The 16,777-nt window shown below is 35.9% G+C and overlaps 1 protein-coding gene, 1 non-coding gene and 1 pseudogene across 5 annotated transcripts in view; 1 reads left to right on the top strand and 2 right to left on the bottom strand.

Annotated features, from left to right (window-relative positions):
• Window positions 1-16,777, bottom strand: part of ATRNL1 (attractin like 1) — a 757,637-nt gene that overhangs the window by 197,937 nt on the left and 542,923 nt on the right. The window lies entirely within an intron of this gene.
• Window positions 1-16,777, bottom strand: part of LOC102967319 — a 37,158-nt pseudogene that overhangs the window by 6,355 nt on the left and 14,026 nt on the right.
• TRNAR-UCG lies at window positions 14,424-14,508 on the top strand. Its single transcript has one exon. It is a non-coding gene; the product is annotated as a tRNA-Arg (tRNA).

Raw genomic sequence — 16,777 nt, 5'->3', positions numbered from 1 at the left:
TTATCCAATTTTACACAAATGCCATAAAAAAAAGTAAAGAGCATATTTTAATATAATCCCTATATAATTTAAGCATTAGTGTTTCTATAGACCTAATTTTTATTTAAGTTCAGAAGGACTATTTTGAGAATTTGAACAAAAGTGGGTAAAGATACTTAAAAATTTTTTTTAAATGTTTATTTATTATTAAGAGACAGAGAGAGACAGAGCATGAGCATGGGAGGGGCAGAGAGAGAAGGAGACACAAAATCCGAAGCAGGCTCCAGGCTCTGAGGTGTCAGCACAGAGCCTGACGTGGGGCTCAAACTCACAAACTGCAAGATCATGACCTGAGCTGACGTCGGATGCTTAAACGACTGACCCACCCAGGTGCCCCAAAAGTGGGTAAAGGTATTTAAACACAATTTGAAAATTATAAGCTTATGGATATTTCCACAAGATGGCAAGATAGAAAAATCCTGAACGCACCTCCTCCCACAGACACATCAAATCTCTGCTACAAATAGATCAATTACCTCTGAAAAAGATCTGAAACTAGATGAATGGCTTCTTCAACAACAAAGGATAAAAGACCACACCAACAAGGGAGGAGAGGCAGAGACATAATCTCACCACTTCTTTCTACTCCCCTGCATCTCACCAGCCCCCCCACTTCTCCCAGAGGAGTGAGGGGTGGCTGCCCTACAACAGGAACCCCAACTGCTGTGATCTGCACTGGAGAGACAAGCCCCCAAAACTTCTGGCTTAGAAAACCATCAGGGCTGACGTCCAAGGGACCCAAAATATGATCGGAAACTGAAATCTCCCAAGACCCAGGGATTTAATAAGCACCTAGACTAGGGATGCCTGGGTGGCTCAGTCGGTTAAGTATCTGACTGTTGATCTGGGCTCAAGTCATGATCATGGTTCATGAGTTGAAGCACTGCCATCAGGCTCTGCACTGACAGTATGGAACCTGCTTGGGATATTCTCTCTCTCTCTCTCTCTCTCTCTCTCTCTCTCTCTCTCTCTCCGCCCCCCCCCTTACCCCACTTGTGCTCTCTGTCAAACGAAATAAATGAAAACTTAAAAAGTAAAACAATTAAAATCAAAAGCACCTACACTAAATATGCAGATTCATCTGCCAATTTAAAAGAATATGCAGGTAGGACAGGGGACAGTTGAATCTCTCCCTGGAGTTGGAAGGGCTGAGAGACAACATTTTTTTTAACTCTTCTACCCTACTGGGGGGTAGCAGAGTGGGCAAGCTCAGACCTGACCCACCTTGCTAAGGCAAGTGCGGGTGAGAGGTCATGGCACTATTCTGCTGCCTTGCTGAAACACTCCCCTACTCCTGGCTGGGGCTGGCAAGTGCCAATGGTCGCAGCACTCTCCTGCTTCTGAGATGAAACTGGTGACCGTGGGCACTTGTGACACTTCTCCACTCCCTGGCTGGGGTTGCTAGCAAGAGCAGTCAGGGCATTCTCCCACTCCCAGCCTAAAGCCAGCACCACACACTGACAAGACACTCTCCCACTGCACTACGGAAGCCCCCGTGTGCCCGGAGTCAAGACGTTTTCCCACTGCCTTTCTATTGCTGCTGAGTGGGCCCCACCCCTTATAGATTTCAGCTGCCTCGCTAAAACCAGTGGGTGCTCACAATCCATACAGGGGATGCCTCTCGATCACCTAGGCCTAGTGGCTAAGGTGCTGGTGTTCTTGAGCTCCACAGGGATGTAACAGTTGAAAGAGAGTTCTTGGCATGCACCCCCCCTCCCCTCCCCGGCACTGCACAGGTTAACAGGCTGAAACACAACCACAGTCTTCTTGTGAAAAAAGGCCTATTTACTTAGTCTGGAGCTTCAGCCTAAGGGGCAGGCTTCATGTTTTCCACCCATCTAGAGGCTAAGGGAGGTGCTTAGTGAGAACATAAACAGAGAGACACCATCCTTAAACATCCCACTGGCCTCATTACAGCTTGACAAAACCTCCCCCAAAAGGAGCTGATACATTCTTCTGGAGGCCAGAATCTTGCAACGGTCACCCAGAAGAGACTTCCAGATCTCCTGGTCTGCAGACCAGCAGGGATTAAAATTGCAGCCCACAGGACTATATATATTTGCATACTTTAAAAGCTGCTGCCTGAGTGTCTGGTTTCCATCAGCCTGAAACTAGATGCTAATTGAGATTCCTCCCCATGGAAGGACGGACAGGTCTTAGCACACCCTCGACAACAAGAACATATCAAGAATAAATTAGGCAGTTTAGACAATCACAAAGTTTCAAGAGACAACCACGAGCGAAAACAAGGTTGAACTACAAGGTTTATCACCTGCACAAGGCTACTCCTTGAAGACTGAGAGGTAGCTATTTCAACTAATACATAAAAACAAATACAGAGTCCAGCAAAATGAGGAAACAGGAGTATTTTCCAAACAAAATAATAAGACAAAATCTCAGAAGAAGGCTTTAGTCATATTGAGATAAATAACCTACCTGATAAAGAATTCAAAGTAATGGTCATAATGATGCTCACTGAACTCATGAGAAGAATGGGTGAATATAGTAAAAACTTCAACAAAGAGCCAGAAAATATAAGTACCAAAAAGAACTCACAAAGCTGAATAATACAATAACTGAACTGAAAAATATATCCAGTAGACTGGATGAAGCAGAACAGATCAGCAAGCTGGAAGACAAAGCAATGGAACCTACTTAGACAAAGCAGCAAAAAGAAAAATAATTTTTAAAAATGAAGATAAGTTATGGCACCTATGGAACAACAAGTAGAATAACGTTCATGTTATAGGTGTCCCAGAAGGGGAAAAAGAGTAAAAGGGGCAGGCAACTTATTTGAAGAAATAATGGCTGAAAATGTCTCCAGTCCAGAGAAGGAAACAGATATCTGGGTACAGGAAGGTGAGAGAGTTAAAAATAAGGTAAACCTAGAGATTCACACCAAGACACATTATAATTAAAATGGTAAAAGTTAAAAAGAGAATCTTAAAAGCAGCAAAAGGAAAACAAATTGTTACATACAAGGGAAACCCCATAAGACTACCAGCAGATTTCTCAGAATAAACTTTACAGTCCAGAAGAGAGTGGCATGACAAATGCAAAAGTACTGAAAAGTAAAAAACTTTGAAACAAGACTATGGTATCCATAAGGTTATCATGTGTAATTAAAAAGAAGAAAAAGAGTTTTCTAAACAAGCAAAAGTTTATCACTAGTAAACCAACCTCTTACTTCTTGTAAGAACAGTAAAGATGTATCTTTCAGCTGTAAAGAAATGGCACTTCTTAATAAGAAAACATAGAAAAGAAATAATCTCACTGAAAAAGGTAAATTTACAGTAAAGGTAGTGGATAGATTATTTATAAGTGTACTATAATGATTAAAAGACAAAAGTAGTAAAATTAAATAAAACCATAATGATTAGCTAAGGAATACATAAAATAAAAATATCTAAACTGTGAGATCAAAAACATAAAATGTTAGGGGGTATTTGGAATGTGCTCGACTTTAAGTTGCTATTAACTAAAAATAGACTGTTATAAACATAGCATGATATATGTAAACATCACAGTACCAGAAAGCAAAAACTTATAGTAAATACAGAAGAAAATGAGAAAGGAATCTAAACATAACAATAAAGAGAGTCATCAAACTACAGGGAAGAGAAAAAAAGAAGAAGAAAGAAACAGAGAGGAACTAAAAAAAAAAATCCCAGAAAACAATCAACAAAATGGCAATAAGTATATTCCAATCAATAATCTCCTTAAATGTATAGGGTATTAATACTCCAATCAAAAGGTATAGAGTGGCTAAATGGATAAAAAATACAATACACATCCATATGCTACTTACAAGAGACTCACTTTAGAAGAACACACACAAACTGAGAGTGAAGGGATGAAAAAAGCTATTCCATGCAAATGGAAACATAAACAAAGCTGGTGTTGCTATATTCATATCAATAAAATAGACCTTAAAATAAACACTTTAATAAAAGACAAAGAGGGGCACTATATAATAATAATGGGGTCAATCCAGCAAGACATAATATCTATAAGTAGGTATGCACCCAATATAGGAATACCAAATTACACAAAGCAAATATTAATAGATGTAAAGGGAGAAATTAAGAGCACTATAATAATATTAGGGGACTTTAGCACCTCACTTACATCTGGATAAATCATTCATCCAGAAAATCAATAAGGAAACACCAGCCTTAAGCAATACATTAGACCAGATGAAGTTAGTAGATATATATAGAACATTCCACCCCAAAACAGCACAATACACATTCTTCTCAAGTGCACATGAAACATTCTCCAGGGTAGATCACATTTAGGCAACAAAACAAGTAAGTCTCAATAAATTTAAGAAGACCGAAATCACATCAAACATCTTTTCCAACCACAACAGTATAAAATTAGAAAACAATTACAAGAAAAAACACATGAAATAATGACAAATATGTGGAGATCAAATAACATGTTACTGTGCAACTCTAGGGTCAAAAAAATCAAAGGAAAACATTTAAAATAATCTAGAGACAAAAGAAAACACAAACACAACATGCCAAAATCTATGGAATGCACCAAACACGGTTCTAAGAGGAAAGTTGATAGCAACACAGGCCTGCCTCAAGAAACAAGAGAGATATCAAATAAACAATTTAACTTTTATGCCTAAAGGAACTAGAAAAAGAAGAATAAGTCCAAAGTGAATAGAAGAAAGGAAATAATAAAGATCAAGAGCAAACAAATGAAATAGAGACTAAAAAGATGATAGAAAAGATCAACAAAACTAAGAGCTGGCTGTTTTAAAAGATAAACAAAATTGACAAACCTTTATCTAGTCTCACCAAAAAAAGAGGGTTCAAATAAATAAAATCAGAAATTAAAGAGTAGAAGATACAACTGATACCACAAAAATACAAAAGATTATAAGAGAATACTATGAACAATTTTATACAGTAACAATTTGGACAACCTAGAAGAAATGGATAAATTTCTAGAAACATAATATTCCAATACTAAATCATGAAGAAGGAAAAGATCTGAATAGGTTGATTACTAATAAAAAAAATTGAATCACTAATCAAAAACCTCCCAACAAATGGAAGTCCAGGACCAGATGGCTTCACTGGTGAACCTTACCAGACATTCAAAAAGATTTAATACCTATCCTTTTCAAACCCTTCCTAATAATTGAAGAGAAGGGAATGCTTCCCAACTCATTTTACAAGGCCAGCAATTCCTTGATGTCAAATACAGACAGGGACACCAACAGACAAATAAACAAACAAAACAAAACAAACAAAAAAACCCTATAGGCTCATATCCTTGATGAACATACATGTAAAATTCCTCAACAAAATATTAGAAAACTGAAATCATCAACACATTAAAAGGATATACACCATAATCAAGTGAGATTTATTCCAGGGATGTAAGGATAATTCAACATCTTCAAATCTATCAACCTGATATACCACATTAACAAAATGAAAAATAAAAATTATGTGATCATCTCAATAGACTTTTGAAAAGAAAGCATTTGACAAAATTCAACATACATTTATGATTTAAAACAATAACGAAGTGGGTACAGAGGTAATGTACCTCAACATAACAAAACCATCTATGACAAACTCACAGCTGATATTATACTCAACAGTGAAAAGCTGTAAGCTTTTCCTCTAAAATCAGGAACAAGACTAGGGTGCACACTTTCACCACTTTTATTCAACATAGTATCTTAAGTCCCAACCAGAGCAATCAGTTAAAAAAAAAAAGGCATCCAAATTTAAAGGAAGAAGAAAAATGTCCCTTTTTTTTTTTGCAAATGACATGATTCTATAAATACATAATCATAAAGATTCCATCAAAAATTATTAGAATTAATAAATAAATTCAGTAAAGCTCCAGGATACAAAATTGTTATGCAAAAGTCTGTGGTGTTTCTATACACTAATATGAACTATCAGAAAGAGAAATCAAGAAAACAATCTGGTAAATAATCACATGAAAGAGAAAAATACCTAGGAATAAAAGGCCAAAGAGATAAAAGATCTGGACACTGAAAACTATGACATTAATGAAAGAAATTGAAGATGACACAAATAAGTGGAAAGATATTGTAAGCTAATTGATTACAAGAATCAATATTGCTAAAATATCCAAACCACCCAAAGCAATCTACAGATTCAATGCAATTCCTGTCAAAACTCCAATGGCATTTCTCACAGAACTAGAAAAAATAATTCTAAAATTTATATAAAACCACCAAAGACCCTGAATGGCCAAAAAAATCTTGAGAAAGAAGAACAAAGCTGTACGTATCACAATTCCTGATTTGAAACTGTATTACAAGGTTATAGTAATCAAAACGGTATGGTATTATCATAAAAACAGACATATAGATTAATGGGACAGAATAAAGAATCCAGAAATAAACCCACACATATATCATCAATATATGTCAAAAGAGCCAAGAATATATAATGAGGAAAGGGTACTATTTTCAATAAATAGTACTTGGAAAACTGGAGAGGTACATACAAATGAATGAAACTGGACACCGTCTTACACCATATATAAAAATTAACTCAAAATGGGTTAAATCCTTGAATGTAAGGCCTAAAACCATAAAACTTCTAGAAAAAAAACATAGGAGGTAAGTTCCTTGACAATGGTGTTAGCAGTGTTTTTTTAGATATGACTTCAAAGGCAAGGGAAACAAAAGCAAAAATAAACAAATGAGAGTACATCAAACTAAAAAGCTTCTGTGGAATGAAAGAAACCATCAACAAAATGAAAAGGCAAGTTACTGATGAGAGAGGATTTTTGGAAAGCATGTATCCAGCAAGGAGTTAATATATCCAAAATGTATAAGGAACTCCTACAGTTCAATAACAAAAAAAACAAACAATCCAACTTAAAAATGGACAGAGGACTGAAAAAGACATTTTTTCCAAAGACATACAGATAGCCAACAGGCACATGAAAAGATGTTCAACAATACTAATCACCAGGGAAATGAAAATCAAAACCACAATGAGGTATCATTTTATGCCTGTCAGAATGGCTATAGTTAAAAAAAAAAAAGTGTTGTCGATAATACAGAGAAAAGGAAATCCTTGTACACTGTGGTGAGAATGTAAATTTGAGCAGCCAGTATGGAAAACAGTTTCTCAAAAAAAATTAAAAATAGAACTAGTATATGATCCAGCAATTCTACTAATGGGTGTCTGTCTGAATAAAACAAAGCCACTAAATCAAAAAGATGTATGTACCTTAATGTTCACTGCATCATTAGTTACAATAGCCAAGATATGGAAACAGCCCAAGTGTCCATCAATGGATAAATGGATAAAGAAACTGCCATAGTTTATCTATCTATCTAGATAGATAGAGAGGTAGATAGATATAATATAGATATATAGATGTAGATAGATACACATGTATAGATACAGATATAATTCATACACACACACACACACACACATATATGCAATTCTTATCCAAAGTCCAATGGAATTTCTCAAAGAACTAGAACAAATAATTCTAAAATTTATATAAAACCATGAAAGACCCCAAATGGCCAAAACATTCTCAAGAAAGAAGAACAAACTTGGAAGTATCCCACTCCCTGATTTCATATATATACAAACATATATATGTATGTATTCATATATAACTTAACACTTAACTAATATAAACCTAGAGGGTTTTATGCTATTAAATAAGTCAGATAAAGGCTAATTCTGCATGATTTCATTTCACTTATACGTGGAATCTGAAAAACTAAAGAAATAAATAAACAAAACAAAATAAGACCCAGACTCATAAAGAATGAGAACAGATTGGTGGTTGCGAGATGGAGTGGGTTTGTGGGGATGAAATGAGTGAAAGTAATCAAGAAGTACAAACTTCCAGTTATAAAATATATAGGTCACGGAGATATACAACATGGGGAATATAGTCTATAGTATTATAACAGTTTTGTGTAGTGACAGATGATAAGTAGACTTATTGTGGTGATCATTTCACAATGTATACAAATGTCAAATCACTATGCTGTACACCTGTAATAATATTGTATATAAATTATATCTCAAAGCAGTAAAATGGAAGTAGTAAAATATTAGTGTACAGTTTTAAAAAACTGAACATTGATGTAAATACCACCCAATTCAAGAAATAGAACATTGCCAGGATCCCAGAAGATCCCATGTGTCCTTTCCCATCTTAACCTCTTCCCCTTTTTGTTTTTTTAATTTTTTTTAACGTTTATTTATTTTTGAGACAGAGAGAGAGAGCATGAATGGGGGAGGGGCAGAGAGAGAGGGAGACACAGAATCCGAAGCAGGCTCCAGGCTCTGAGCCATCAGCCCAGAGCCCGATGCGGGGCTCGAACTCACAAACCGGGAGATCGTGACCTGAGGTGAAGTCGGATGCTTAACCGACTGAGCCACCCAGGCGCCCCCCTCTTCCCCTTTTTGATGAGAACACTATCTACTTAGGGAAACAGTTTCTTGCTTTTCTTCATATAATTTTTATAGTTCATTCATTTTCATTGTTATAAAGTATTCTACCAAATGTTTACACAGGAATATATCCATTCCACTGTTGATAGGTATTTGGGTTGTTTGAATCACTTCCTGTTTAGGACTATTATAAACGAGGCAGTTATGAACATCTCCCTGTACATATGAGCACTCATTTCCCTAAATGAAAGTTTCCTAAAATTTGTTAAATTTTTCCAGATCATTCTTTGATGTAGGTGAGGAGGGGACTGTCTTATGTGTTGCAGGATGTTTAACAGCATCCATGGCTTTCACTCACTAGATGCCAGTGGCATGCTCACCATTGTGAAAGCCGAGAATGTCTCCAGATGTTCCCAAATGTTACTTAAGAGGCAAAATTGTCCCAGTTAAGAATCACCATTCCAAGGTAAATAATGAGGAGCAGAATTGCTGGTTTGTGTATTTTTAGATTTGCTACATAGGGCCAAACTGTTCTCCAAAGTACTTGCAGCAGAAGTAACATCAAGGATTTAGCATAATAAGGAGTTCCAAGTATTGGTCCTTTGTAAGACATGGTCTCTCTAGCAAGAATTAAGCTGATAAAAATGGACAGAGTCAACTTTTTTGAAACTCTGGAATCTAATTGAAAACTGTGTCTATCAAGGAGTGCTTAATGAAGAAAGAAGCCATTGAATTTTGGTAAGAAGCATTGTATGGTTTTTGGTTACCTGACTAACATTCTCTACTCCTGTGGACAATGGCCGGTGTTCCTGGTGCTAGGAAAAGCAATATAGACCTTGTTCTCTAAAACTGATCAGCTGACTCCCTAAGGAGTCACACAGAGACTGTCAACACAGAGACTGACCTTCATTTTGCCCCTCTATGTGGAATGGTTTCTGGGTGACATCTGATGGAAACATTTAAAGATATATGCTACCCATTGTTGCCTGGGGCATGGAATAAAGGATGAGGCAAACAGCAGACAGACCCAAAAAGCCTAAGTACGAGGAGGCTGAGGAAGGAAGATTCTTGGGAGAACTGTGAAGAGCTCTGAAGTATTGCAGGAGAAGCTGGAGTGCAACGTGCATGACTAGGTTTGGACCCATGCTCAGAAAAGACTTTTGTCTTTTGAGACAAAATTAAAAAGGCAGGAGGTGAAGGCTAAGGCAGAGTTGTAGGTAGCTTGGCTTAAGCACTGAAAAAGTATCCTAGCTCAGAGCCAATATGCAAAGACCAAGGGGGTTGTTTTTTTGTTTTTTCTCTTTTATTTATTTATTTATTTATTTATTTATTTATTTAATATGTAATTTATTGTCAAATTGGTTTCCATACAACACCCAGTGCTCATCCCAACAGGTGCCCTCCTCAATGCCCATCACCCACTTTCCCCTCCCTCCTATCCCCCGTCAACCCTCAGTATATTCTCAGTTTTTAAGAGTCTCTTATGGTTTGCCTCCCTTCCTCTCTTTTTTTTTCTTCCCCTCCCCCATGGTCTTCTGTTAAGTTTCTCAGGATCCACCTAAGAGTGAAAACATATGGTATCTGTCTTTCTCTGTATGACTTATTTCATTTAGCATAACACTCTCCACTTCCATCCACGTTGCTACAAAAGGCCATATTTTATTCTTTCTCGTTGCCAAGTCGTATTCCATTGTGTATATAAACCACAATTTCTTTATCCATTTATCTGTTGATGGGACATTTAGGCTCTTTCCATAATTTGGTTATTGTTGAAAGTGCTGCTATAAACATTGGGGTACAAGTGCCCCTGTGCATCAGCACTCCTTGGGTAAATTCCTAGCAGTGCTATTGCTTGGTCATAGGGTAGACCTATCTTTAATTTTTTGAGGAACCTCCACACTGTTTTCCAGAGCGGCTGCACCAGTTTACATTCCCACCAACTGAGTGGTGACTACTGAGATAACAGTACAGAGACTTCAGTGAGCATACATGACAAGGAATAAAAACTTTGTAAAACTAGTTTGGAGAAGCCACTAAACATATGGACAATAGCAGCCCTTAGCAATCAACAACAGAAAGCCCTATGGAGAGAGAGCAAATCTATAGGATAGGGTAGATTAGTGATTATTTAGGGCCAGGGGAGTTAAGGAGGGACCACAAAGATGATAGCTAAAGGGTACAAAGTTTCTTTTTAAGTGGACTAAACGGTCTAAAACTGGCTGTGGTAATGACCACACATATCTGTGAATATCTAAAAACCATTGAACTGCACAGTTTAAATTAGTGAAATGCATGGTATGTGAATTATATCTCAATAATGCTGTTTTAAAAATAAATGAATAAAAATAAAAATTATAAGCTGTCATTTTCTAAGTCAGTAAAGAAATTAGAAAATAAAGTGGTTACAGAATGATTTGAATGATTAACTGCTTAAATTTAAATGTTTTCCTGTTGTTAGAACCTGTCAATATAAATTATTGATAGTTACTTTCTACAGTATGGAGTAATTTTTTAATTATACTTTTCTATAGTATTTTTGAGATGCTTGTCTTTAGATGGGATGTAAAAGCACCCTTTTCCCCCAACTCATGTTTTAATCAAGAGAAATTGAGTAAATAGTAAATTTCAGTCCCCCAAGCTGATCCTAAATAAAGAATTTATAAGTCCTGACTTGTTTTCTCAGATACTGAGTTCTATACCACTGTGTCATTTGTTTTCACATTAAGTGACTATCCTATCAATGAATCCTTAACCTTGAACTTTCATTATTACTTACAAAGTACTAGATTTTCTGCAATTAATATGTCTCATCTATATATTTTCAACGACATCATGGATGAGGTCACACAAATCTTAGCAAATCTGCCAAAAGACCAAGCAGACTTTGTGAAGAAGTCAGCAGTGTGGTCTCAGTCAGGTTGAGTACAACTCTCAGACCTAATGATATATCTACTGAGAGTTTTAAAAATAGGAGGGAAGAAGAAAATTGAGGGTTTTTTGTTTTGTTTGTTTTGTTTTTTAAATTCCTTTTTCCGAAACGCAAGGGTCCTTCTTGCTGAGAGGTTGGGGCATTTCAACTGCCAGGTGTCTTACACAAAGTAGGTGCTCAAAAAAAATTTCAGCGAATAAATGAATGTTGCTGATTTCTTCATACAAAACTTGGATACTCTTTCATTACTGTGATCTTACATACTTAAAAGATAATGCTTTGATGGAAGAGAGAGAAAACAGCCTTCTGGGCAAGCTTCCTTGAAATCTCCATCCCCTTAGGAAAGGGAAAACAAGAGGGAAAGAAATGTTCACTATTGAGCTCATTCTTTTTTCTAGGTATTGTGCTAGGTATTTTCCCAATTTTGGCTCATTTAATTATCATGACAATCCTGAGGTAGCCATTCCTGTGTCTGTTTTAGTTTAAGGAAGCAAAGCACAAAGAACTGAATTAACCTACCAACACAAACATAAGAGAAAAGAGGTGGGATTTATAGCAAAGCCTGTCTGACTCCAAAGCTTATTCTAATACGCCACTCTTTTCTTAAAACAAAAACACAACAAGCAGCAAGCAGCAGCAACAACAACAACAAAAACTGTGCTTTTATTTTGTCTATCTCTTTCTAAGTCACTTCAATTCTTTTTTGAAAATCGGACACAAAACAACAACAACAACAACAACAACAACAATTTTTGTCAAAAAGGACAATGCTCTTCATTCTCATTAGCCCAAATGAAGAATTGTCAGCAGTATTTAACAGGGTAAAATTATTTATGGTTTTTGTGTTTTATCAACACACACATCTATATACATACATACATAGAGGTAGAGATCACCAGGTACTACATCCTTTTTCCTAAGTCAAGTCACATACTACCAATGAATGCATGTTTCTGCTTATCTCACCCAAGTCTGTGTGTCTTCACCACCCTTCAAATTGTTCTGTTAGGACACGGCAAAAGGTACCCACAAAACAGGCAAACTAACAAAGTATAATTATGGTCTTCTTTAATATATATTTTAATATTACTTGAGGCCAATTTCAAGCACTTCAAATAATCTATTATTATAACAAAGGTTTTTCTAATAAATACAGCCTTTTGCTATCATTTTCAGCTTTCTTTTGATAATGTGAATTGATTTTTTTAAAAGAGCTCCAAACGCACGGTCTTTGAAACTCTATCTCAAATAGGTCAGAGTCTTACTTCCCTAGTTGTGCTGTACGGCATGAAAGGCTGCCTGTGTTTTCTCATGATTTTACTCCTTGGGGGACCGCCCATGGATCATTTCTCTTAGTAAAAAAAGAATCCATTGACTGAGCCTATCCTAAAGCTAACAAACTGAGCTTTCCAGGGGGAAACAACAGCAAATTGAGTACAGCTATTGACCAGCCATCTGTAGTTAAAAATACAACAAACTATACCTTGTCCAATTTATTCTTGAATTACTGGTCATTTTCATGCTCTGCTGGCATTACTTACTACTTGATAACCTTTCAGACAAGTGGAACAAAAAATTCCAGCTACTATCTTCTGTTTTTGTTATCTTGCATCCAATATATAAGACATGCATTTGCTTTATGCATAGATAGCAAGAAACTGTAATGTTATGTATAATAGATACCTGTTTTGTTATGAAAGAAAGGTGTTTAAAATTGAATAGTTTCATTATACTAATGATGACACAACATTTATATTTATCTTTTTTAATCAAGCGTAATAGGATAACAGAAAATGATATGCACTAAAAAGTAATAAACATAAATTACAAATCATTTTATTTTATTTTATGAGGAGAGAGAGAGAGAGAGAGAGAGAGAGAGAGAGAGAGAGAAAGTGTGGGCAAACAGGGGAGGGACAGAGGGAGAGAGAGAGAATTTTAAGCAGGCTCCACACCCATTGTGGGGCCCAATGCAGTGCTTGATCTCATGACCGTGAGATCATGACCTGGGCCAAAATCAAGAGTCAGACTCTTAACCAAGTGAGCCACCCAGGCTCCTAATTTATTCAGTACTTGAAAAGCTTCTAGACATATTATTTAGGTATGTTGGAAATTAGTTTGGAATTATTTTAATTTAAAATTCAACATCAAGGGTGCCTCGGTTGGTTAAGCCTCGGGAGTCTTGATTTCGGCTCAGGTCATGATCTCACGGTTCTGGGTTGAGACCTCCATCTGGCTCTGTGCTGACAGCGTGGAGCCTGCCTGAGGTTCTCTCTCTCCCTCTCTGCCCCTCCCCCACTTGCACATATGCACTCTCTCTCTTTCAAAATAAATAAACATTAAAAAATAAAATTCAGTGGAAAAATATAAAAAAATATTTTTCATTCATATACTGCTTTTTAGGAAGAAAATGTCATGTAATTATTTTCAAAAATCTATGAGATGATATTAAATGTACTAGAGCTAAAATAAAAGTAAATGTTTTCCTCCAAAAATTTACTTAATATTTGTAAAATAAAAAAAAAATGAAAACCAAAACACAAACATATTTAGTACAAATTTGGCCTTTTTTTGATAAAAAGAATAGGGTGATGAGCAATGTTTGTGGAAAGCATTAACTGAATAAATCATATGTGATAGGTAATGGAAAACATCTCATATATATTCACATTTATTATGACTAAAATTCACATTTTTATTTCTTTAAAGTTTTATCAGAACAATTTCATATGTTCACAATTAGAAAATCCTATTTACTTAAAGTTACTGACTATATCATAAAATGCCTTAGAAATCACTCTCTTTACTTTTTGTATATAAAACATAACATACTAATCAGAACATACCTAATTAGAACTTTGCTAGGCTAACATTTAGGGCAATGGTTCTCACTGGTTTTCACTTGCTCTCACTCATTCATTCTTACAAATGTCCTCTGTGTCCTGATTCACATTTTCTGCATGTGGATGTCCAGTTGTTCCAGCACCATTTATTGAAAAGACTATCTTTGGGGCGCCTGGGTGGCTCAGTCGGTTGAGTGTCCGACTTCGGCTCAGGTCATGATTTCATGGTTCGTGGGTTCGAGCCCCACCTTGGGCTCTGTACTGACAGCTCAGAGCCTGGAGCCTGCTTCGGATTCTGTGTCTTCTTCTCTCTCTGTTCCTCCCCTGCTCTCGCTCTGTATCTCTCTCACTCTCTCAAAACTAAAGATTAAAAAAAATTTTTTTGAAAAGACTATCTTTGCTGCATTGCATTGCCTTTGCTCCTTCGTTAAAGATCAATTGACTATATTTATGTGGGTCTATTTCTGGACTCTCTATTACATTCCACAGATACAATTGTGTATTCTTTTGCCAATTATACAATGTCTTCGTTACTGTAGCTTTGTAGTAAGTCTTGGAGTTGGGTAGTTTCAGGCCTCCAACTTTGTTCTTCAATATTCTGTTGGTTATTCTGGGTCTTTTGCCTCTCCACACAAAGAATCAGAATAATCAGTCTGTCAATATCTATAAAATAACCTCCTGGAATTTTGATTGGGATTGCTTTTAACCTATAGATCAAGTCGGGAAGAACTGACATCTTAACGTATTGATTCTTCCTATCCATGGACACAGAATATCTTTCCATTTACTTCTTTTTTTTTAATTTTGTTCCTCAGAGTTTTATAGTATCCCTCATGCAGATCTTGTACATATTTTGTTAGATTTATACCTAAGTATTTCATTTTGAGCAGCAGTAGTGTAAATAGTATTGTATCTTTTATTTCAAATTCCACTTATTCATTGCTGGTATATAGGAAAGCACCTGACTTTTGTACATTAACCTTGCATCTTTAAATCTGGCTATAATTGTTTATCATTCTAGGAATATTTTTGTTGATTCTTTTGAATATTCCGCACAGACAATCATGTCATGTGTGAAGATAGTTTCATTTCTTTCTTCCCAATCTGTATACCTTTATTTCCTTTTCTTGTCATATTGCATTGCTACAACTTCCAGTACAATGTTGAAAATGGGTAGTGATAAGGGGACCTCCCTACCTTGTACTTATTCTTAGTGGGAATGCTTCAAGTTTCTCACCATTAAGCATTATGTTAGCTGTAGGTTTTTTGCAGTATTCTTCATCAAGTTGACGAAGTTGTTCTTAATTTACTGAGAGTTTTTATGTAAGTTGTACAGGTAAAATAGTCTAACACTTATTTCCCTTTACTTCCCAATTTCAAAAAATTACTTGCTAGCATTCTCCAAACATGATGATTTTTATTATCCTTATAAATGCACAACTTTTAACATTTCTGATGTGTTTCAATTAGTCATAGTAATACTTTTTGTTAATATTAGTTAATTTTTCAAATTTTACTCTCTTTGAACTATGAGAATGTCTTCAGATTGGCTCCTCAGTTCTTCCAATGACAAAAAAGCCTTTGATGGCTTCTTTGTGTTTTGCTTGTCCCAGACCTGTAATCAGACATTTATCTAAGGATGCCTGATGGGGAATGGTATTTAGAGATCTCATTCTGGATATAAGAGGTATATATTGCTACTGGGTTGGTCACTGTCCTAGGAAATTTTAGGTAACACAGCTCAGTGTCATATATTTATTCCCAGAGAGGCAGACTCTCTGGAAGATGGAGTTCTTATGAACTTAAAAAAACAAAACAAAAAAAAAAAAAAAGAAAGGGAAAGTAAGGAATTGGATAGAGGGAAAGGGATAAACTGTGATGCAGACCCATGTGGAGATCTGCAGCAAGAATAGTTTTTCAATAATCAAGTTGGACCAAAGGGTCAGGTCTTTATACCTCTTCAAGGATCAGTTCCTTTATACTTGTTGCCCTGGGAAGCATCAGGACCTTGGGCAAGGCAGCTCTGTTTTTATGGTAATCCCTGAAAAAGCTGATATCTGAGGGTAGTCAACAGCATTCCAAGAAGCAGGGCAACGCATCTTCAATAAAGGGGGATCTGTGTAAAATATCAATGCGCCCTCCCTACAGAGAATTTTTTAAAGATAAAAAATATACCATGAATTCATGGTGATATTACCAACTGAAATTAAGTTTTTTTACTTAACTTCTTTGAGTTTTTTAAAATCTTTATTCTCTTACATTAAAAATCTTGATACCTAATGACATTGATAATTACTTTTATGCTACAGTATAATTTAAATATAAATTATACATTCTATCTGAAAATACAATTAATAAAAATTTATTTGTTTTTTTTTTTGTCAAAAGAGTATATCCCCACTAAGGATATATAATAAGGCTGTACATTAAAAAAATCACTTGAAATAGTTCTGTCTGTGTGATTTTGCCACTGACTCAATCTCTATTTAAGTCAATGGGGGTGGGGTGGGCTCTTTCTCATTTTT

The sequence above is a fragment of the Panthera tigris genome, chromosome D2, assembly GCF_018350195.1.
Source record: "Panthera tigris isolate Pti1 chromosome D2, P.tigris_Pti1_mat1.1, whole genome shotgun sequence".
Classification (NCBI taxonomy): Eukaryota; Metazoa; Chordata; class Mammalia; order Carnivora; family Felidae; genus Panthera; species Panthera tigris.
The sequence above is the reverse complement of the archived record's forward strand: the minus strand, read 5'-3'. Positions and strand labels throughout refer to the sequence as shown.